Raw genomic sequence first — 25,221 nt, 5'->3', positions numbered from 1 at the left:
TTTTAAAGCCGATAAATAATATAAAATCAAGCAAAAACGATAAGACTGATTAACAGTTTTTCCGAATGCAAAATTAAAAATAATGATGCTTATTTTTTGGTCTAAAAAAAAATTTTTGTAGTTTTTTCCAAAAGCAAATACAGTAGAATCCGCTTAGAAGAAACACGCTTAAGAGAAAAACCCGCTTATCTAAAACACTTTTCTGATCCAAAAATATTTTTTTCGGTTAAATGGGATTCGTTTAAGTGAAAAACAGGCTTAAGTGAAAGAGGGACTGTGACATTTTGCAGTTTCTCTTAAGCGGGTTGTATTAGAGCGTTAAAAAGAAATAAAAATTTTTTACTTTTATAAATTTCCCACTTTTTCACTTTTTAGGTAATTGTAGTTAAAGCTTAAAGAAGTGTATTTTTCATATAAACCTGTGAAAAAAGATGTTGTCTGCAAAGTTGATGTACCTACGAACGATAACGATTAGGTACGTCATAAGAAAACATTGGTGAAAAATTGCATAATTTTATGAATTGAATAATTATTATCACTGAGTTATCGTTATTTTGTATAATACAAATAAGTTATTTTTTCTTTGAAAAAAGCCAAAAAGTTCTTCAAACTAAATCCGTCATTTTTACCTAATCCAACAAAAACTGTATCATTAAATTACCCCTGGGTAACTCCATTAGTTGTTTTTTGTTCATTTTTCAGTTTTTTTTTGTTAAAATTAGAAAAATAACGAAATAAAAAAGAGGTTGTCTGTAAAGCCGGTTTACGGACGATGATTTTACGTGATAACGTCGTCAGAAAAAAGGTTGTGTGCTTTTGTTTAAAATGAGTCAATTGAAGCGTTTACTTATTTAAAAGCCAAGTATTTCTTCTTAAGAACAAAACCATTTTTAAATTTTTACAATGCGCAAAAAGTATAAAAATAATTTATGGAAAACAATGATTTTCATCAAAAAAAGCAAAAAAAAAAAACATGCATTTTTAACTTCTTACGTCATTAATTCCATTATTTTCCCTAAAAAATTTTATACCGTTACCTCAAAATTGTGTTTACGAAAATGATTGAAACTTCGCACACATATAGTCGTAGTCATGTTCTATCATTACTTCGTATACTTTATTCCTGCAACTATTAAAAAAAAAGGTAAAAATAAAAAACGATGAAAGTCGGTTAAAAACGGTAAAAAAAACGTGTTTTTTAAAAACTTGTTTCTTCCGTTATTCAGTCAAAACTCACTAAATGATTCCAAGTTTTTGCACATGTACGCATAAGGCCAAAACCTACTTGTCCTAAGTTTGAACGCTCCAAAACAAAGCTAAAAATCAAAAATTACCCAAAAATACCCCTTAAAAACAAGGTTTTTTTTCAAAAATTCATATTTCAAAACGCAGAGTGTTGAAAAAAAATCCGCATCAGATTTAAAATTTTTTTTTCTCTCATCTTTCACCTGACATTTTTAGAATTGTCAAAAAAAAATTTCTTTACCCAAAATCATGATTTTGTCATAGCCCCAACACGTGTACAACGTTTAAACAAAACGTTATAGCTTAGTTTCAAATTTTTTTTTAGATTTTTTTCTTAAATACAGTTATTCTTAAATTAATCTCATCTATCTATAGCAGAAAAAATGAATTCTCTACGACTTTGCGTTTAGATTTTAGCCCAAATTTCATCTTTCCGTTTTACCCCTGTTTACCCTATTAAATGACGGAATTTTTAAAAATTCTTCATACGGAGTAAGCTTTAGGTTATTATCTTTCATATAAGCTATATAGAAGATTTTTGTATCTCTAATAGTTTATTTTTAATTTTTAATTGAAATTTTTTGCCGCACTGCGAAAGTGCGAGAGTGTGACGTTAGAAAATGGCGTCACTTTTTTGTGGTGGCTGCCATGGTTCATCGAATTATTATTTGTTTGGCCTTTTTTCTCCAAAATGAAATGTGAAAAATAAACCCGAATTTATTAATTTGTAGGCACTTTTTCCAAAATGTTTGGAAACTAAGCCAGAATGTATTATTTTATTTTTCGATTTTTTTTTTCATAACTGTCTAACATAATTTCCAAAATTTCTTCTTTTTTCCCACATTGCAATTTTCACCAAAAGTAAAAATTCTGGCATTTAAAAAAAAAAAAAAATTAAGGGGTTATTTCTAAAAAAAAATGCTACTTGAATAAATGATGCTATAGAAAGATGTAAATATTAGCGCAACAATTAACTTTCGCATTTCTTCTCTTTACTAACCATCACATTTCTTTTTTACTATTGACAGTTTATCTGATATGTCAATCAAAATTTGTTATACAAAATAAAAAACCTACCAACCAATCTTTTTGACATACCGAAATAGTATGCGGGATATGAAAAAGGCCCTTACCCTTAAGCTACATTCATATAATGCAAATAGCAAATGAAATAATTTTTGCTGACTCACCTTTTTTTGGAGAAACCACTTTAATTTTCATTAGACCGCCCGCATTCTTTAGAGACATTTATTCCTCTCCAACAGCAATTAAGGTAAATTGAAAAATTAATTTTCAAGCAACAGTCTGGCCAGGGAATATACAATAAAATAACTTTACCCTCAAATTTACAACCCACAATGCTCCCATATGTGATATTGTTTTGTAGAAAGAATATTCAATTCCAGGTTATATGTGTTTCCCTAAAAATATTTAAAGACCCAAAACCGTAACGAAGTAAGTAGAAAAAAAAGTGTATATTTGTGTGCTGCTCCCAAACTCCAGTCCAGTTCAGTTCTTTTAATTGATTTTAATTGAATTTGATGAACAATCCAACTGACATCAGAGAGAAAGAACGATACGTACGCTGCAGCAGGAACAAATTTTTATATAACCGTCGTCACCGGTGTAGAACTGCCGTGCAGCAGCAGCGTGAAAGATTTCATCAGCAACAATTGGTTGTTTGTTTGTTTCATGTTTCAAAGAGAGAGAAAGAAGAGAAAAAAAAAGTTAAATAAAATAAAAACGTGGGGAACGGTGGCAGGTTTTCGATTTAATTTTTGTTCAGAATAAAATTCCTCGAAACGGTGCGGCAACGCACCCGCTTAATTGAGAATAATGATAGCAAATTCATCGCATCAACAAAATAAAGTTGAAGGGACCACAAGAGGGATACAGAAAAAAAGAATCACTAACCACCACCGTCACCGTAAGATATCAACAAAAGTATGTATGGAACTTGAGACTCGCATATAGCAAATGGACCTTATTGGAAAGTTCATTCTTCCTTAGGTCGATCGTTACAGTTTATACGCCCAGCAGCTATGGAATCAATTAAGGTGATCATCAAGTTAAATTGAAATGAATTGAATAACGGTATCTATACAACACACAGCAGAGGTAATTTTGTGAAATACGAGTTGAAAAGTCGAAGCCCTTATGCGAATGCAGCACTTGGAGAATTCTGGGAAGATTTATGTGTCTCAGCGTAGGGCCTCTTATTGAGATCAAGATCAAGAGAATACTTCAAAACCTTTTCATTAAGAGAACTTTAATTGAAGTCAAAATCCCGAAAACCCAAAATCATGAAAATCCACAATCCCGAAAATATAGAATCCCGAAAACTCAGAATCCCGAAAATCCAAAATTATACGAAAACCAAAAGTCCTGAAAACCTAGAATCCCGACAGCCCGGAATCCCGAATGGGAGCCCGAAATCTTAGCACTTTTTACTTGCGATATAGGTACTATAGGGTAAGTTTGGGATTCCTAAAACAAAAATCGAACTCGAGATAACAATTTTACATGACATTACGATGATGGAGAATGCCAAAAAAGTGGGTCCGGCAATTTTGTCTGTCTGTCCGTCTGTACCTCGAGCTATAGCCTAAACTACTCGAGCGATTTTCTTCAATTTTGGCAGTTTGTAGTTTTGAGTGATATAAAATATTTTTTGTACCGTTATTAACTGTACATGCCATAGAACGGTTTTTTTAGGCTAACCTCATTTCAACAAAAATTTTTATAAAAAAGCGTTTTAGTAAAGGTTATAATAAAATTTTCGAAAATTTTCGAAAATTTTCGAAAAACATACTTTTGGATTTTTAAAAAATATTTCAAATTTTTTTTTTGAAAAATAAATTTTTCGAAAACAGGTTGGTAAAAATTTTGAAATTTCTTTTTTATATACAAATTAATTATTTCTTAAAAATGGCATAACAACTTTTATTTTGAAAAATGTTGGAAAATTTTTATATATAAAAAATTATTTTTTTTTAAAACGATTTTCAAAAATTTTGTTTCTAAAAATTTCTTTTCATACAAGAAATCAGATGGCATACTTTTTTTTGTGATGAAAATCATTAAAAACGGTGTTTCATTAATTATAAAAAAAGATTTTATGTATTTTTTAGAGTTACTTTTACCATAAGATCAAGTAGGTGCGACCGCAGTCGTGCATTTTATTTTATTTGGAAATGAAATTCATGTTTTATTTTTTGTTCAAATCAAGCTTTCGCTGAATTAGGGTCTATTACTAAGGGCCAATACAATTAAGAGTTTTAATATTTAAGTTATAATAATATTGTATGTTTAAATTGTTATTTATCTTGTGTAGGTAGGTACCTATTATTTTTTATTTTTCTGTTTTATTTTCGGGATTTTGGCCTTTCTGGATTTTGGGTTTTCGGGATTTAGGATTTTCGTTATTCTGAATTCAAAATTTCGGGATTGTGTCTGACTCCCAGAGAACTTTTATACGGGAAAAATACGGTTGGTTGTACCCTAACCTTCTACAGAAATTTTAGATAACCGATGTTTGAAGAAATTCGACCCAGTCGCCCTGGAGCCTTGGAAGAAATTCAAAGAACTGCCCATTCTACATTTTTAAAACTTGTTCATTCTGTTAATTTCCCGAAAAATCTTCTGATCCCCTCTTCCAAATTAACAATATCTACTGATGATGCCTTGAGAATATTAATAAATTTCTTCCCATCAAGAAGAAGAAGAAGAAAATCAATTCAATTTTACCAACTTTACATAAGTAATGAGTTTCAGGAATTATCTTCAAAAGCCTAATGCCTGCTTCTTGTATATCCCAACTTCTCCCTCATGTGTGTCTTGTGGTTAGAGGTATCTTTTATATTGAAAGAAAACTTGACCACTCGGATCAATTTGCAGCTTCAATTTCAAGAAATTATACCACACGAGTCGCATATTAACATACTCATAACCGTACAACAGTAATTGCTAGTTTCCTTCACATAAATTTTAAAAAGCCCAAAATTCATTGTCAAAGACGACACTTGATCTGAATAGTGAATATGTTAAACAGGATAGCAATTAAGTTGGAAGGACCCTCAATATAGAGTTGTTATAAGATATATAAATATACGAAAAAGGAATTTTCCTCTAATTGGTAGTTACTCTGGCTCACTGGATCTCTCTTGAATGAATTTCTTCATTAATTAATAAAAACAGGATAAGCATCCCCCTCCCCTATACTCTTCTATACGTAAGAATGTTTCATATAACTGATACATTTCGAAATACACGTAACAAAAATACAAGATATGTCCTGGAAATTTTTGGAAAAAGAAAATGTCCGCCAAGCTCGTAAAGATTTCTATCTTTTGGAATATCAACTGAAAGACAATTTATTTACTCTTGTACTTTTGTATTGAATCACCGCACCCTTCTTCTTTTCTTTCTTAACTGCTATTACTATGCTACCGAATGCTGGTCAAGTATAAATATATAAATATTCTGAATAAATTGTCCAGTTTCGGGCAACGAGTAATTTAAATTCTGTTAACACATTTGATACTTTGAGATGGAAATGTTACATTTGAGAGGGAAAAGGGATGTTAATATTATGATATGACGAAATTGCAATTTGGAATGGGAAAAACAGTAATTTTGTAGATTGTTATATTAATTTTTATTTTATAAAATAAGATATTGGTAGTTAGCCCAGGGTCGATAATTTTTGAAACCAAAAAAAATCATAGGAAAATGAAACCCATTGGAAAAGGAGGTGAATATGATAAAAATGAAGGGAAAAATAAATTACTAGCGAGCCGAGTTCGGGAAGTGGTAGGGTTGAGTTTTTAATGGTAAAAAATGGTATATCTTGATTTTCGTCAAAACTACAAATCCAATGGAAAAAAGTTGTATGGCAAGGTTGTAGGTAATAAAAAGATCTAAAACTTATGTATTAACAATTTTTTCACATAAGATCAAAAATTATATGAAAAATTCAAAAAACCGAGTTTTTGGTTTTTTATTTTTATCTTTTTCAAAAAATATGTTTTTTTTTACGAAATTTGGTGAAAACTTACCTTACACAGTAATTTATTTGATTTAAAATATATATTTTTTAACCTTTTTTTGACTTTATACCAAAAAAAAAACCCTAATTTTCAATCGAAAATTCACGTGTCGAAATATCAGCTTTTTTCAAAAAATCGGTGGGCATTTTGTTCGTTAAAATCTCTACTTTCCAAAAATTGTAAACAATAATTTACATTAGTATACCATAGTACATGTTCTCGGTAAATGTAAAAAGCTTGAATTCGAAAATTTTGTTATCATTATTTAAAATTTTGGACTATTTACTAAAATTTACACTTTAATTACTAAAAAACCGTAAGATTTTATGTAACATTGATTAATGTTACGGTTTTTAAGTAATTTAAGTGTAAATTTTAATAAATAGGCCAAAATTGTAAATAATGATAAAAAAAATTCGAATTTTAGCTTTAGTATACTAATGTAAATTTTTGTTTACACTATTGCAAAGTAGAGAGTTTAACTTTTTACTTTTAATTGTTTTTGAAGGCTTCGGCACTTGTCTAAGTTCGTGAGAATTGAACTTATTTTTTGTGAACAAAAATTCAAAATTCAAAAAGATTTGTGTTTTTTTTTCAATAATCAATAGCAGCAGAAAAATAATAACCATAATATATATGCATATTTCAAAATAAAAACTAAAATCTGGTTTTTAACAACTAGAATTGGACTTTAACTGGCTGCCATTTTGTAGTAACTCACTTTAATACAATGAAATTACATACAACGATAGAAAATATTATAAGTAAGAGAATGTATGTTTATTTTCTATTAATCCAGTCAAATAAGTTTTTCAACCTCGGAATGAATGCTAATAGAATTTTTTTTTACTCAATACCTTCGTTTTGGCTTTCTATAACATACCTCAAAAGTCTAGAAAAATCTCATGTCCGCAAGTCGCGATTGATTTTCAAGGTCAAAGCGCGAAATGGAGATTTCCAAAATTAGCATTAATAAACAATGGTAGGTATTATACCTATACACATATCATAAATGATTTCAAGGTATTTTTTAATGCTGATTCCAAAAAATATATGCACTAAAAACATCCTGGTATAATCTTGAAATTATTGCTAAAAGGTTAATTTTTTTGTTTTTATCTTTGCTTGGATATTCTATAACTTATGTCAAAAATCTAAAAATATCTCATGTATGCAAGTCCAAATTTAGACCAGTGCCAATAATTTTTGAAAATAAAAAAATTATTAGCAGCATATGGGTGGTGGGAAAATTTATGATAAATGGTATATGAAAGGGGAAAAATAAATTGCCCACAAAAAAATTGGGGGAAAGGGGGTGGGTGGGCGAAAAAGTGGGGTGGGTGTCAAAAATCATGGTTTCAGATTCAAGCTCAGCACACAAAAAACCATTAGAAAAATATATTTTAATTTCCATAAAAAAAAACTTTTTGACTAGTGAAATCAAACGGGCAGAAAAAATCGAATGCCTTGTTCGATTTCAATAGTCAAAAAGTTTTTTTTTTTATAGAAATCAAAGTATATTTTTCTAATGGTTTTTTGAGTGCTGAGTTCGAATCTGAAGTCAGAAAAATTCTATCACATCACGTTTTTGACATATTACCATGCCAAAAATCAGAAAAATAGTATTTGCGACGTTCAATACTCAATATCTCAAAAACTTTGCACGTTAGAGCTATTCTAGTGCTTGATTCAAATTAAAAAGGTCAATGACCATAAGAAAAGTATAATTTGGTTTCCATGGAAAATTATTTCTCGCCAATATTACTGTCATTTACGGAAAAATCAATCTTAAAAATCGTTTTTTTTTTGTTTTTTTCAATTTTTCTCAATATTTTCTAAAACAAAAGTATAGTTTTTCCACACAATCTTTAAAAACGGTTTTAAGCTTAATAATTGCATTCCAAACTTTTCAAAAATCAAAAATTTTTTCGGTAACTTTTTTTTTTATTGAAAAATAGGCTATTTTTTCAAATTAAATTCGTCAAAAATCCAAAAACTAACTTTTTGCTCAAAAAACGTTTTTAATAGATACAAAACATTACAAAGTAATTTTTAAATAAGTTTTGTTAAAATCCAACTATTTTTGTAAAAGATAAAAATAAAAAACAAAGAAATCGTATTTTTCATTTTTTTCAATATTTTTGAGGTTATAGAAAAAAAAAATGTTTGAGTAAAAGTTGTAGACATTTATACTACCTACAACTTTTGCATTTGACTTTTTTCGATACGACGTCTAATTTTGACAGAAATCGTAAAAAACCATGATTTTTGCCACCCACCCCACTTTTTCGCCCACCCACCCCCTTTCCCCCAGTTTTTTTGTGGGCAATTTTATATTTGTGTCAAATCAACATGAATAAGGTGCATTACTTTTAAGGGATGGTCAGGTTGACTTGTTTGTGAATTTTGTTAGAATAAGTGTTAAAAATACCTTTAAATCATGTCGTTTATGTTGGTATACATATACAAATTTAAACTTTTCTTATTATTTTTTTTTTAAATCTGCACCTAAATTAGTTTAACCTGCAAAATTAGGACTTGCGGACATGAAATTTTTTTAAGATTTTTTACATAAGTTATAGAATATCCAAACAAAGATAGAAACAAAAAAATTAGCCTTTTAGCAATAATTTCAAGATTATACCAGGATGTTTTTTAGTGCATATATTTTTTGGAATCAGCATTAAAAAATACCTTGAAATCATGTATGATATGTGTATAGGTATAATACCATTGTTTATTATTGCTAATTTTGGAAATCTCCATTTCGCGCTTTGACCTTGAAAATCAATCGCTACTTGCGGACATGAGATTTTTCTAGACTATGTTATAGAATGCAAAAACGAAGATATTGAGCAAAAAAAATTTTCTATTAGCATTCATTCCGAGGTTTACCCCTTTTTTCACCTTATTTGACTGTATTATATTTAGAGTTTTCGGAATGACTTCAAAATTTCTGGGTAGCTCCGCTGACATATTTTCTAAAAAAAATGGCATTCAAAAATCGTTTTCGAAAAAAAGTTGGAGTTACGAGGTTTCCTTATGAGACCGACGATAAAATCGTCTATTGATTTACTATTTTAAAACCAAAATTGATTTGATTTTTTTTTCGCACTGGAGGAGGGAGAGGGAGGCCTTATTTTTCTTAGTTCCGACTGTAATTCATTTCAGATTTATATTATAAACATATCAAAATATAATTTTGCAATCTTTGTCTTATTAAACATTTTGTAGTTTTTTTTTCTTCTAAATTCTCGCACCCTCTCTATTGAAATAAATGATTAAAAATTTCTAACCATGAATTTATGGTTTTTTATTACTTCATCTTCATCTTTTATTGTTGCATAATACTCATTTGTTAGTTCGATGGTCGTAAGGCATTCAACGCCCCACATCTTCACATATGGTTTTAATTAGATTAGCATTCCTTTCTCGCGGTGGTTGTGAATACGGATGTGATGGTTTATATGGCCATTTTACTCAATTCAAATGATTTTAGTGTCTTCTATTGAGTGAAAAAGGGGTCTAATTCTGATATAGTATCTCCTCCTGCTTAAAAACCTCGTCATTGTCATGTGTGTGTTTGTTCGAGAGGCTATAAAATGATATTTCGAATTTGGTGATATTATGTTTATTATATTCATTGGGGGTTGATGGTGATATGGTTGATGGTGCTGGTTTTGTTCAACTTAATTACGGTGACTCTCTGGAAATCGACTCTAAGTGAAGATGAACTATAAAAGTGTCATGGGAAACGATTAAAACGACTTGAATATTATATCGAATATTCATTTGGGGACACTCATGAGTATGTTGACATGAAAATCACTGTGGTTATAATGAGTTATAGAACCAGGAAAAGTGTTGTGGAAGATAATAAAAAAAAAAAGAAGATCAGAGTATCTGATATGTTTTTGGGAAACAAATATGCACCTCGAGAAAACATCAAGAGTATATCAGTGAAGTGATCTATGGTATTTCAAATGATTTGTATCTTCTCATTGATACACTGGTTTTGTTCATGATTATAGGGATGAAAAGGAATGTTTATGCCACTGAGAGTGGATTTATGGTGTTTCACAAAATTGAAGCACATGTGGTGTTTAACCTTAAATTGTTTGGAAAAGATTTATCAAATACAAGATTCGGGGACATTTGTAAAGACATGTTAGTATGTTTTTTGTACAGTAGGTGCATAATAATAATCCAGTCAAAGCCTTGATAAAAAGGGCGATTTTTTTTTTGTTTTTTTTTCTTAGACCGATAAGAGCTTGTTTGAAAATCGAAAATCCGAATTTTTACTATATGAGAAGCCTTTACCTAGGTTTTGCACAAATTAATACCCAACAAATAGAATACATTTTTTCGGCGTGAAAACATCTTATAAATCGATGAACCATGGCAGTATCCACAAAAAAGTGACGCCATTTTCTACCGTTTCTCATGAAATTTTTAGCAGTATCATAAATTCCAATTCAAAAAATCTTCTATAGCTTATTTGAAAGGTAATAAACTAAAGGTGAATATTAATAAAGGAATTTTAAAAATTCAATCATTAAATAGGGTAAATAGGGGTAAAACAAACTTTCAAAACAGTGGCTATTTTCTAAACGCAACGTTAAAGAAAGTTGAATTGTTTTTATCGATAGATACTAGTGATGGGAACTATCGAATAAAAACTATCAAACTATCGATAGTTGCAAAATATTCATTCATTCGATAGTTTTAAATCATTCATTCATTTAGTTACTATTTTCATTCGAATAGTTTTTTCATTCGATAGTTTAGTTACTATTTTCATTCGATAGTTTAGTTACTATTTTCATTCAAATAGTTTTTTTACGATAGTTTTGTCATTAAAATATTTTTTTTTATTTGATAGTATTTTCTTTTGAACATTATTCTTATTCGATAGTTTTTTCATTCAAATAGTTTTCTTAATTGATAGTTTTTTCATTCGAATAGTTTTTTTATACGATAGTTTTTAATCGATAGTTTATTTGATAGTTTTTATTCTATAGTTTTTATTCGAATGAATAAATGAATGAATGAATGAACTATTCGATAGTTCAAATCATTCAATTACTAACTATCGATAGTTCAAATCATTCGATAGTTCCCATCACTAATTAGATACATTTATTGTTAGGTTTTAAAAAAATTAAAAAAAAATTCAAAATCAAGTTATGAAGGTTTTTTTTAGAACAAAAACATGAGGTAGAAAACCAGGCTCTCCAGGAACTGCGACATGCCAAGATGAACAAGGGTGCAGCCATCTTCAAAATTGCCGCTCAAAGGAGAAGGAATGCTCAGGAAATACGTTCACCAAAGTTCATTAACGATGCTCAAGGCCTACTACTTGTGAATGACGACAAAATTCTCCACAGGTGGCGACAGTATTGTGATGAACTCCTAAATGAGCAATTTCCCAGGATATACTTTCCAACAGCCGAACCTAATTTAGACGAAGCACGAAGTACCCGACCTTACAGTCGAAGAAGTTAGCGTGGCGGTGAAAAACTCCAAGAAAGGAAAAGCTATTGGTCCAGACGAAATACCCTCTGAGTTCTGGAAGAAGATGGGAGACATTGGGTGTAAATGGCTCACGATTCTCATCTCCAAACTCATTAGCGGTGACCAAATGCCAAATCAGTGGAGAGAAAGTTTCCTTCTCCCAATCTACAAAGGAAAGGGAGACACACGAAACTGTGATAACTACCGATCGATTAAGCTGATGTCACACACCATGAAGATCGTTGAGCGGATTTTGGACGGCCGACTGCGAAAAATAATACGGCTGTCTGATGACCAGTGCGGGTTTGTCTTGGGTAAATCAACCACAGATGCCATACAGAGTTTAAGAATCCGAATTTAAAAACACCGTGATTCCGCAAGGGATTTGCATATTGTGCTGGTTGATTTCGAAAAGGCATTCGATAGACAACCACGAGATCTGATTTGGGTGTCCCTGAGACAGCGAGGGGTTCCGGAAATCTATGTACGGATGATCAAGGACATGTACGATGAAGTAAAAACGAAGGTAAAATGCCCCGCAGGAGTCACCGAAGAGTTCCCAATCAAAGTCGGTGGGCACCAGGGAAGCGTCCTGAGTCCGAATATCTTCTAAACGGTTAAAGCAATCAATTTGATTCCAAGCAATTTTTTGTAGAAAGTTTAAGTCCCTACAAGAATATACCTTGCTAATTTGAAAATAATGAAGTTTCAGTGAATTGGAAATTTTTTAAAAATAGGTATAAAATGTTTTTATAATTTTTTTTAACTTTGACGTCGAATATCTTTAGAATGAAAAAAGTTAACAACACCTTTTTTTTTTCTAACAAGAATATGTCTTGCGCGTTTGATTATTATAATTTTTCAATTTGTTACAAAATTAAGAACAAAAAACGAATTTTTAAAGATTTTCTCGATTTTTGGACCTCAAATATCTATTCAACGGTTAGATAAACGAAAAAAGTGTATGAGGCCTTTTTTGTAGAGCGTTCAATTTCCTACAAGAATATGAAAAGAAATTTGCTAAAAAGTCAATTAATAAAAAAATTATTTTTTTTTAGTAGAAGCTTGATGTAAAAATGGAAAATTGAAAAGCGGAGGACCTTCCCATTAAGATAAAGAGCTCATATTTGGTGTGTATATTCTAGAGGGGTCTAGCAATCGATTTTTCGGAGTACTAAATCAAAAAAAAGAATTTCGATTTTTTTAACCCACCCTAATATACATACATATGTACAAAATTTAGATCAATCCCGTATTTAAAACTTTAAGATAACGATAAAATGAAGTTTTTTCTTATTAACACGTTATATCTTTTGACGTAGAGCACATACAAATTCGATTTAACTTTATTTCGCATATAAATAATATAACTTTTCATTTAATAGGTATAACGCTACGTGTACTAGAAGCTTCTCAATCTTTCAGATTAAAGCTGAAATAATAAGAAGTTCAGATGTTATCAATTTTACTATAGGTTGTAATATAAAAAAAAAATTGACATTAGGGTGATGAAAGAAAAATATGAAAGATTTTTCTGTTTTTTTTTTTTTATGAAAAGTGATTTAACTCAAAATATTCCAACTCTTTTTGTAGATGTCGTGCAGACATGAGTGCGGTGAATATAACGTTTTATATAATATAAAATTTATTCAAGGTTGTCCTTTTAAAAAATGGATTTAAGGGTGACGAAAGAAAAAAAAAGATTGATTTTTTGCCTTTTTCGTAAAAAATGATTGTTTTCAACAAATCATTTGTATTATTTTTATCTTACGTATAGAATTGAATGCATATTAATTCTTAGTAAGAAATATTAAACTATTTAATGGTATATTTTTTTTTTTGTAAGATTTTCATATAAAAAATTGATATAACGAGAAAGAAAAAAAAGGTATTTTTTTAACTTTTTCTTATCAAATTATGATTGGATTCAAAAAATTATTCCGTTTTTCTACAAAACATACAAACAAAAATATTTTTAAGTCTTAGGGCCAATTTTCCAATAATCAGTTAAACAGTCAGTTAGTACTTATTCCTGAGGATAGAGAAAAAATCAATTTTTCAACAAGCAGATATAGCTTATTCCTAAGAATAAAACTATCTGCTTCTTTCAGAGACGAATAAAAATTATTCTAAGGAATAATCTCAACAAAAATATTGTGTCAGTTGACAAAGCTTTTTTGAAAGAATTTTGAAAAAAATACAGTGGAAACAAGAAAACAAAAACAATCATGATGATTAAAAATGACGTTTATTTTTAAATATTTTTGAATTTGACAATTTTTTTTTGTTATTCTGTAGAGTAAATTATTCTTGATTGAAAAATTCAATGTTTTTATCTGATTGTTTATGAGCCTAATAACTTTATTCTTCGAACAGTTAACTGACTGTTTATTCGAAGATTGAAAAATTGGCTCTTAATCTTAAGTTTAAGTATCTACTATAGGGACTATGAGATGGTTTAATTATCTTATAAATTTTTAGCAAGAAAGTTGACAAAAAAATAATTTTTAAATAATTTTTTTATCAAAAGCCCACAAACTGTTTTCTTATGACGTTATCACATAAAATTATTGTCGGTAAACCGACAGCCACTTTTTTGAAAATAGTCTTATAGGTAATATGGTTTTTCCAAGTTTTCACGACCAAACCGACTACCATACCAAAAGTTACCTTCATTTCATTCATGATACAATGTTCATTTTATCTAAAATATCATCTCAATTGAAGCGTACAACTACCCACTTAAATCCATGTGTGCACTTTTAGCATCCTTTTCGACACAATCGCAAGGTTAATTGCATTCTCTTTCTCTGCCTAGTCCTTGATCAATGGAAAAAAGAAATGAAGGTGTGTTGAGCCAGAGCTCTGCAACACAATTCTACCCTTAAAACACTAGGGATTTCGAAACCCAGTTCCCTTTTCTGTTTGAAATACAAAAGAAATTATAGAAAAATTTAATCCATCCAAGCGTTCAACCCTCAGATTGCACCAAAAGATACGCAAGGTAAATCAAGGATCTACTGATGCATAGATTTATAGATACGTAAAAAGGATACACGATATCAACAGCATCACACATGCTAAAATAAAATTTGAACTGGCATGACTCGCTCTTTTGCATTATCCATTTAAATATTCTTCGGGAGCAGCAGGACATTTATATTATAACTCAGAGAGTGCAATTTTGCTATAGCCTTTCATTTAGATTGGATTAAGTGGCCATTTTCACCATTTTCCGCATTTTCACCCGTGTCTTTCCAGACCAGTGCAGTGTGTCAACTTCCCTCATTTAATAGCTGAATGAGTGGTTTGCCTAATGGAAAAGGAATTTAGAAGGTCTTACTTCCTGTAGATATCGCGTTTATATATAGTCAAAGCCGGTGTGGTGATGATGGTGAAGGGAAAAAATAAAATTACGGCAGGTTGGTATACTAGCTGGTGTGGTGTGTTGATGTGTGCTTGTAATGACGGTAAAATCCCAGCTTGAACATCTGCCAAGATTTTTAATGTTGAAATTGTTTTTGATATTTAAAGGACGATGAATAAAAGCGTAAGACCACAGCAGGGTGTGAACGGACCCATTAGAGTTTCAAATGTCATCGCTTTAGCTTAATTGTAACATTCCGGTTGATTGATAAGGTATTGGGCGGTGAAAGACTTTTTTTATATTCTGATTTAAATAAATGAGTTTAAAATGAAGGTTATACATGTACCAACTAATTAAATCAGTAAATTTCTAAAGAATTTTCATTTAAGGTAAAAACTGGTTTAAAGTTTCAAAAATTAGCCTTATTCAGTGAGAAGTTAAACCCTTGATTAACAAAAAAAAGTAAAAAACTTCAGTTTTCTGCTTGAATTATAAAGCATATTCGAGAGCCCAGAGATCATTTTTACTTATAGCCTTTAGTGCAAGTGTTGGTTCCATGTCAAAAGTAGTAATTTTTTTACTTTTTATTATCTCCATAACAAAGGATATAAAATTTTCGAGGTATGTATAATTTTGGTTTAAAAAATTCAGGTGTTACTTTTTGCCAAATACTTCCTTCCTCCCATAGACCTTTTTATTTTTGACAAGTCAAATTCAAAAAAAAAGTGAATACAAAAATTTTCAAAAAGTAAATTTAGGAATGCAACGTGGAATTGTTGATTAATTTTGTTCAAAATTAGGACCAAGTTGGCATCGGGTAAGTTGATTTGTAAAACATTTACTGCGACATAAGGTCCTACTTTTTATACAGAAAAAAAAAAGGTTTTTTTTCGAACCGTTGCATTGGGAACCAATTTTATATTTCTGGCTTTTTCTCGTAAACGACTAAACTGATTTTATTGAATTTCTTTTTTTAATTAAATCTATAGTGAAAGTGGCAAAAAGTGTGTGTTTGATTTAATAAAACAACAAATTATTCATGTGAAGGAATTTTTTTGTAAATGTGTTTTTGTGTCACAATAATAGACAGAAAATAATTGATTGGGTGCAGGGTCAAAAGTCCACGGGCCAAAAGTCCATAATGGACTATTGGATCACTTGTGTGGGTCATAGCTCCATAAATCAATTATGGACTTACAACCCAACCAAGTGGGTCAAAAGTTCACACAAAATTCCTGTGGACTTTTGGCCCATCGATTAAAAATTTATAACCAATTAGGAAAGCAAAAATTCATTTTGCGGCTGAGTTCTCATATTCTAATTTTTTTCCCAATATCTCTCCAAAACATTTATAAAAAAAAGTAATCAAATATCTTTTAAATTCGAGTGAATTTATGAAAATTAATTTAATAAGTATTCAAAACTGGAACAATCGTCAATTTTCGAAAGTTTCTTCATTAAATGTTCAATTGGTGTCATGAAATTAGTCCAAGTGAAATAAGACCAACTTTCAAAAATTGGTTTTACTTCAATTTTCAACATTTATAAATATACAATTATTCAAAAGCTTTTTAAAATATTTGAATAAACATTGAAAACATGTAAATGTAAAATCCCGTTTTGGCAATTTTATGATAACACCGCACACCAAAGATGTTTATGTTATAGGTAACTCGGTAAACGCGAAGCGGAAAAAAATTTGCTTACATGAGAATCTATTTAAATTGCACAAGCCAAAAGCGAAGCGGAAAAAAATTTTGCCCACGAGAGAATCAATTTTGAGGTGTGAAAATAAAAATTCGCGCGAATTTTTATTTTCACACCTCAAAATTGATTCTCTCGTGGGCAAAATTTTTTTCCGCTTCGCTTTTGGCTTGTGCAATTTAAATAGATTCTCATGTAAGCAAATTTTTTTCCGCTTCGCCTTCCGCCAATTAATTGGGATTTATTTGTTTTTAACCTACATGTGATAATTAATTAGGCCGCTTTGTTTGCGAGATAGTTCCCCAAATAAGTGGCGATTATCACTATGAGACTCCAAACTAGTCGTCTTTTGAACAAAATTTTGTTCTTCTTTGCTTTGTGCGAATTTTCGAAAATTTCTTCAATAAGCTTTACAAACAAAACTCGAGTCAGTTAAGAAAAAAAAACATAAAATTTTCAAAAAGTTATAAAAAAAAACTAAAAAATCAATTTACAAATATTGTTGAAAAAAAATTAACGTTTAAACATTCTTTACAAATTAATATTCCTTAAGCACCTTCCACATCTTTTTCGACATTATGGAGTTCTGGCTCACTTTTTTGTGGGCTTCTGACACCCTTGGGTGGGTTGTAAGTCCATAATTGATTTGTGGACCTATAACCCACCCAAGTGAGTCAGTAGTCCATTATGGACTTTTGGCCCGTGGACTTATGACCCTGCACCCACTTTTATAAACATTTATGCGACCAATTGTACCATGGTTAACATGTCGCACTAGTATTAAAAGACTGTTGTAACTCGAAATTTTTTTTTTTCGTGAGGTGACGTCATATTTTACACAATAACCTTATATATTATTATATATTATATTATATATCTAATATTTTAAATAATTGCTTAATAGTTAATTGCATTATTTTTATAAAGGACCTTGATAAAACAATTATTTTTTTATAATTTGGAACAGTTAAATAAACATTTTTTCTCTAATTCAGCTAGACATTTTTTTTAGTTACTACAGTCTTGTAATACTAGTGCGATGTATAAAGTGAGTTAACCATTTCTTATTAATACCTAACTGATGTTAATTTTAATGACAAAATCATTTTTAAAGGGATTTTATGGCTTTTTTTTGAATTAAGATTTCTTATGTAGAACATAAAATCCTTATGTTCTACTATTTCTTTCCCCTACCCTAAGTTGAGTTAAACTTAAATAAATTTATGACACAATTTGAAGTTCGTACAAGTAGTCCAAGCGGCGACCGTCGAGTTACTTAGCTCATAAGGTTAGAGGTTAAAATTGGTGTCAAATGAAAGATAAGTTGATACTGAAAATAAAAAAATAGGGTTGCCACTTCTAAAATGGGAACTTCCGTGTGGCAATCCTATTTGAAAGGAAAAATTGGCACATAACTAATACATTCATATCTTTGTTATTTGGCCAGATAAATTTTTTTTTTTAAATGCCAAACGAAAGTCAAAATATTAAAAAAAAATAATAAAATAATATAAAGAACGTAACTCTACAAATGTGGCAACCCCATTCAAATGAATACAACACTGACAAAAATCTTCTTTGAACAAAACAGTATAACTTTTTATGCACTAGAAAGCTAAGGCAAGTACTCGGCAACCCTACTAAAATGCTTAAAAACGCAGAAACCACTTGTTTTTTGGCCAAAGTGTATAATAATTTTAATAATTTTTTATTATTTTTGTTATTTTTTATTATCAAAGTGTATAATATTTGATAGAGTTAAAGGCTATAAAATACATCCTGTTTAGCTTAGACTCTCTTCTATCTAAAAAATGTCGGGTGCCACCTCGCAAATGCAGACAAGTTATCGGCAACCCTATCCAAATGCTAAAAAACGCAAAAATCAATTGTTTTTTGGCCAAAGTGTATAATATTTGATAGAGTTAAAGGCTATAAAATACATCCTGTTTAGCTTAGACTCTCTTCTATCTAAAAAATGTCGGGTGCCACCTCGCAAATGCAGACAAGTACTCGGCAACCCTATCCAAATGCTAAAAAACGCAAAAATCAATTGTTTTTTGGCCAAAGTGTATAATATTTGATAGAGTTAAAGGCTATAAAATACATCCTGTTTAGCTTAGACTCTCTTCTATCTAAAAAAATGTCGGGTGCCACCTCGCAAATGCAGACAAGTACTCGGCAACCCTACCCAAATAACAAAGATATTAGTTATGTGACAATTTTTCCTTTCAAATAGGGTTGCCACATGGAAGTTCCCATTTTAGAAGTGGCAACCCTATTTTTTTATTTTCAGTATCAACTTATCTTTCATTTGACACCAATTTTAAACTCTTACCTTATGAGCTAAGTAACTCGACGGTCGCCTCTCCGACTAAAGCTATTATGTAGAACTAAAGGGTTTACTTATGTTTCACATAAAGATTTAAGTTCCGTTTCAGCAAATGGGCCTTAATAACCTTAAAATTAAGAAAAAATTAAGAAAAAATATTTTTCGGATTTATATAAAAATATTAAAACTTTGATTTTGAAAATTCAGTTACATACATACCTATTTGGAAACGGAGCAATAAATTTTCTCGAAATTTCATTGTTATGTATCGATGTATATTTTCTTTTTCCTGATAGGTATATCAAATTAATTTTTTTTTTAATTTTTTGAAATTTTTTATGACTTAAAACTAAAACAAACTGCAATAATTTTGAACATTTTTTTTTTTTTTAAATTTATTAATTTCATTTAATGTAAGAAAATAAATTGCATACTTAGATGTTAAAGACCATTTAAAAAGATGTTTTTGTAATTTTATCTACTAATTTTTTATTATTTTTGAAGTTTGTAGCTACTAAATTTCTTTAAAAATTAAATTAAAAATATTCTTGTTTGCATTTTTACACACAAAATTAAATCTTTTTCATAATTTAAATAGTTTTTAAAATTATAAAAAAAATCTATTTATAAATGGGATATTGGTTAAGCCTGTAATTTTAAAAATTATAGGTACTTGGTTGCAAATGTCGTGAAAAATGTCGATTTTAATCAAAAGCTTTTATCTATCTGTATTAAATTAAAGAAATCCAGATTTGCGACTAATTTTGAGAAAAGTATAATTTTTCCCTGTTTTTATATAATTCATTATAGCTTTTAAACATTACGTAAAGTGAATTTCTCATATAGCATTTTTGGTTTGAGAATTTTTTGGGCGCAATGAAAATACACGATAGGTAAGTATTTTTTTGTCTCTTTGGCTTCACATTGTCGACCTGAATTAGTTTAAATTCCTTTAAATCTACCATTCAACCTCACCTCCATAAAAGTGTACGATTTATATTTCATTAAATACATAATTACAGCACTAATTCGCTTGAATAATTTCAACTCCTTAAAATAAATAAATCTCAGAAAAAAAGTTAATTCACAGTCCACCAAACCACTTAAATGCTTTCAACCCTAATCTTCTTATAAATTCAAATAATTCAGGTTACATTGAGTTGAATTTAAAGGAATGAGACTCTGATGGGGGAATGTGGAATGGGGTTTTCCAAGTAACAAAATTTTGAATTCCCTTTTTCAAAATAGGTGGTGTAGCGTTGTGCTATTTGCTATTCCCAAAAATATAAAAAACCACCAAAAAAATAGATATAAAAAGTTTCTGTTAGAAAATAAAATTGAAATACTTTTCCCACCATTATTTCCCTAATCCCAAAAATCCCTCAGAAGATTTACGAAAATCGTTAAATTAAAACAACACCGCATTAAAAGATTCCATCGGTGGTGGCTGGATGTCGAGGCCGATGCGAAATATATAAACTCGCAACTCTCGCAACTCGTTTTTCTTATTTGCCTTCAATAAAAGTAAATTATTTGTACTTACGGTCTTGATTAGAACTAATCCTTTAACTTAAGCATTATTTTTAATTATCATCCACAGCTATGTGTTTTTTTTTGTGTCGTGTGGTACACGAAGAGAGTTCTTTTTCGCGACCACTGAAGCAAATTTGAAAAGGTTTTCAAAAAGAAGCCGCATTATCCTGTTGGGTACTGTTCTATAGAGTCCCTGGGATATTGCCTTAAGGGGCAATTAAAATTGAGCTTGATCGAGAGGAAACAAGACACAAAAACGTAATTTATATCACTTCACATGCGGATAGAAGGAATTTTGAAATTCCTTTGCGGATATAAATCTCCCAAATAAACGAACAACACGCATCTCTTTTTCGAAATGAGATCTTTAGGACAGGGTCACACGGCTACGATATACGTAATACGCCCATGTGTAGTCTAGTTAAAATAATTTATTGCGTTTTGCCCTCTCGATGGATAGCTTGTATCTATAAGAGATAGAAGAAAATTCTGCGAGACGATTTGGAATCTAATTAAAATATTTACATTTTGGGGATGGGGAAAAACGGTACTGGAACTGGAATTTAATTGAATACTCTTTTTCTTATGATGTCGTATACTCTGACTCTCCCACGTGCCATTCAAGAAGAATCTGTGCCACTGGATGCGATAGAAGATATTATTTAAAATTGATTGGAAATTCTTAAGATACTTTCAATTTTCTTTTTGGACGCACGAGACAAGACGAGTGCAAACGATTTAAATATAAAATGTTGCCAGATGGAAATAAGACATGTGTTATGTTGGGACGATTCTAAATATATTGAGGTCAGGTAAGATGGATTTGTTCTATAAATTAAGACAAGAAAGATATTAATGCAGTTTAAGGAGGCCAAATGGGTGAGGCCTTTAAAAGGGAGAAGAGCAAAAAGGCTTTGCTCAACTCACCGCAACATTGTTTAGAACAACCAACTCTCACTTTAGTTCCATTACATCATGTCGGCACCAATCTATAGTTCGACATAAAATAAAATAAACAATCTTTTCGGGAAATTGTATATGCAAAGAGAGGAATTTCGAAGTTGAATTCTTTTGAGTTGGGCTTTATTTATTAAGTTAGGATTTGAGCTTGGGAGCAAAATTGTGTTGACAGAGTGTTGAGAAGAGTTGACCTTAGTTGATACGAGATTTTCTCCTACAAAAAGACATCTCAAACCTAGGTACCTTTGTGTTTCGGATATACTGGATAAGCACATAATTTCAACACGTCCCTTATCTTGGCGGACACTTTGTGGCGGAATAAAACCAAATTAGTCTCATTAATTGTAGCTAATTAAATGCTAATTTGTTGCGCAAACCAAAAATTTGTAGCTCGTTTAGTTTTTGAGTTATTGAATTTTCCGCTAAAATAAGACTGAAGTTAGCGGACAAAATCTGAAATAATTAAAATAAATGAGTTAAGTTGGCCTCCGAATTTGTAGCTTTTTAAATGCTTTTCAATTCCATAAACTTGGATTTTGTAGCCTTAACAGTTTTTTTGATATTAAAAATTTTGCTAAAATAAGACTAAAGTTAGCGGACGAAAGTAGGAAATTTAATATTTTTTTGATGCCCAAAATTGTAGCTAATTAAATGCTAATTTGTTGCGCAAAAATTAATTTTGTAGCTCCACCCAGTCATTTTTTATTTAAACTTAAAGATTCAGAAGTGCACTTCCGGTTTGACGAGGCCAGTGGAGACTTTTTGAAAAAATCACTTTTTTAAATTTTTTCTTTTGCCATTAATTGTAGCTTTTGAATACATTATTTTTGATACAAACCACAATTTTGTAGCTCAAACCGTTTTTGAAATATTCAAGATTTTGTTTTAAAAATACACCTCAAAAGTACCCTTTCAAAATCCAAAAAAATGCCAAATTCCAAAATTTTTTTTTCCAGAAATTTGAAGTAACCTAGACTAAGACGAAATCCAAAAACCTCGATTTTGTAGCTCGATTAGTTTTTTTGTTATTCAATATTCCGCTAAAATAAGACTCAATTTCATATGTAACGGTCAAAATTTTCAAAAAAGTTGAATTTTCAAATTTTTTTCTTTTCTAGAAATTGTAGCTTTGCAAAACAAAATTTGTTGCGCAAAGCTACAATTTCTAGAAAAGAAAAGGTTTTTTTATTTCGTCTTAGTCTAGGTTACTTCAAATTTCTGGAAAAAAAAATTTTGGAATTTGGCATTTTTTTGGATTTTGAAAGGGTACTTTTGAGGTGTATTTTTAAAACAAAATCTTGAATATTTCAAAAACGGTTTGAGCTACAAAATTGTGGTTTGTATCAAAAATAATGTATTCAAAAGCTACAATTAATGGCAAAAGAAAAAATTTAAAAAAGTGATTTTTTCAAAAAGTCTCCACTGGCCTCGTCAAACCGGAAGTGCACTTCTGAATCTTTAAGTTTAAATAAAAAATGACTGGGTGGAGCTACAAAATTAATTTTTGCGCAACAAATTAGCATTTAATTAGCTACAATTTTGGGCATCAAAAAAATATTAAATTTCCTACTTTCGTCCGCTAACTTTAGTCTTATTTTAGCAAAATTTTTAATATCAAAAAAACTGTTAAGGCTACAAAATCCAAGTTTATGGAATTGAAAAGCATTTAAAAAGCTACAAATTCGGAGGCCAACTTAACTCATTTATTTTAATTATTTCAGATTTTGTCCGCTAACTTCAGTCTTATTTTAGCGGAAAATTCAATAACTCAAAAACTAAACGAGCTACAAATTTTTGGTTTGCGCAACAAATTAGCATTTAATTAGCTACAATTAATGAGACTAATTTGGTTTTATTCCGCCACAAAGTGTCCGCCAAGATAAGGGACGTAATTTCAACGGACGAAGAGGAAACAGCGGGTCTGAGAACACATCGAGGACAACATAGCCAGACTTGTTAAATTAAAAAAAATTCATTTAGAACTTCTTATAGGTATCTCAAAAACGTGACGTCAAAGATTCCTTTATGACAAAAATATTTTGGTTTACAAAAAAAAAAAAAAAAAAAAATTCATAGTGAGTTTTATTGAAGATTGTAATTTTTCATTAGGTATATCATGTTTTTACTTGCGATATAGGTTCTATAGGGCAAGTTTAGGATTCGTAAAAATAATCGAACTCGAGATAACAATTTTACATGACATTACGATGATGGAGAATGCCAAAAAAAGGGTCCGGCAATTCTGTCTGTCTGTCTGTCTGTCCGTCTGTCTGTCTGTCTGTCTGTGTGTACCTCGAGCTACAGCCTAAACTAATGGAGCGATTTCCTTCAAACTTGGTACTTAAGAGTTTTGGGTTATTCCCTAGAGGACAAATAGAATTTTTTTTAAGACCAAAACTAACGGTACCTGTCATATAACGGAAATAGAAAAGTTAATTTTTTTCAAAAACGGCTCTAACGATTTTGACTAAAAATTTTGTGTGTAGTGAAGCGCATAGAAGCTTTCATTGGAAATAAAAAAAATATTTTTTGATTAATGAATTTCTCGTAAACGACAAAACATATTTCGACCAAAATTTTTGTACAGACAATATTAAACTATCGTTATTTTAAAAAATTTTAAATTTTTCAAAAAACACATTTTTGAATTTTTAAAAAATATTACAAAATTTTTTTTTGAAAAATCAATTTTTTTGAAACGGGTAGGTAAAAAATTTTGAAATTCCGTTTTTATATGTAAATTAATTATTTCTTAAAAATGGCATACCAACTTTTTTTTTTTTAAATGTTTGAAATTTTTTATACATATATAAAAAATTATTTTTTTAAAAAACGGCTCTAACGATTTTAGAATTTTTTTTTTTCTAAAAACTCTTTTTAATACAAGAAATAATATGGCATACTTAGTTTTTTGTAAAATATCATTTAAAACGGTATTTAATTATTTATAAAAAAAAAGATTTATGATGTCGTCTCTAATTTGTATAAGTATGATGTTGTTAAGAGTTCTTATTTTTTTAACAACAAATTACTTACGTTTTAGTGCTGAAATGTATCGATTTTTTTTTTTGACGTGATAACGTCTTATAAATCGATGAACCATGGCAGCCACCACAAAAAAGTGACGCCATTTTCTAACGTTACACTCTCGCTGAAAAAAATTTCAATTAAAAATTAAAAATAAACTATTAGAGATACAAAAATCTTCTATAGCTTATTTGAAAGATAATAACCTAAAGCTTTCTCCAACAATTCTAAAGGTGCCAGGTGAAAGATGAGGGAAAAAAAATTAGGTGTTTTATACGGATTTTTTTCCAACACTCTGCGTTTCGAAATATGAATTTTTGAAAAACACCTTGTTTTTAGGGGTATTTTTGGGTAGTTTTTGATTTATAAAAATCTCAAACTTATGTATATATGATTTATAAAAAGCTCAAACTTATGTATATATGTGCAAAAAATTCATATCGTTTAGTGAGTTTTGACTGAATAACGGAAAAAACAAGTTTTTAAAAAACACG

At 29.9% G+C, this 25,221-nt stretch overlaps 1 long non-coding RNA gene across 1 annotated transcript in view; it reads right to left on the bottom strand.

The window, feature by feature from the left end:
- LOC129914451 (uncharacterized) overlaps nt 1-25,221 on the bottom strand; it is a 66,254-nt gene that overhangs the window by 1,460 nt on the left and 39,573 nt on the right. The gene's annotated exons all lie outside the window — the stretch shown is intronic.

Source organism: Episyrphus balteatus, chromosome 3, assembly GCF_945859705.1.
Source record: "Episyrphus balteatus chromosome 3, idEpiBalt1.1, whole genome shotgun sequence".
Lineage (NCBI taxonomy): Eukaryota > Metazoa > Arthropoda > Insecta > Diptera > Syrphidae > Episyrphus > Episyrphus balteatus.
The sequence above is the reverse complement of the archived record's forward strand: the minus strand, read 5'-3'. Positions and strand labels throughout refer to the sequence as shown.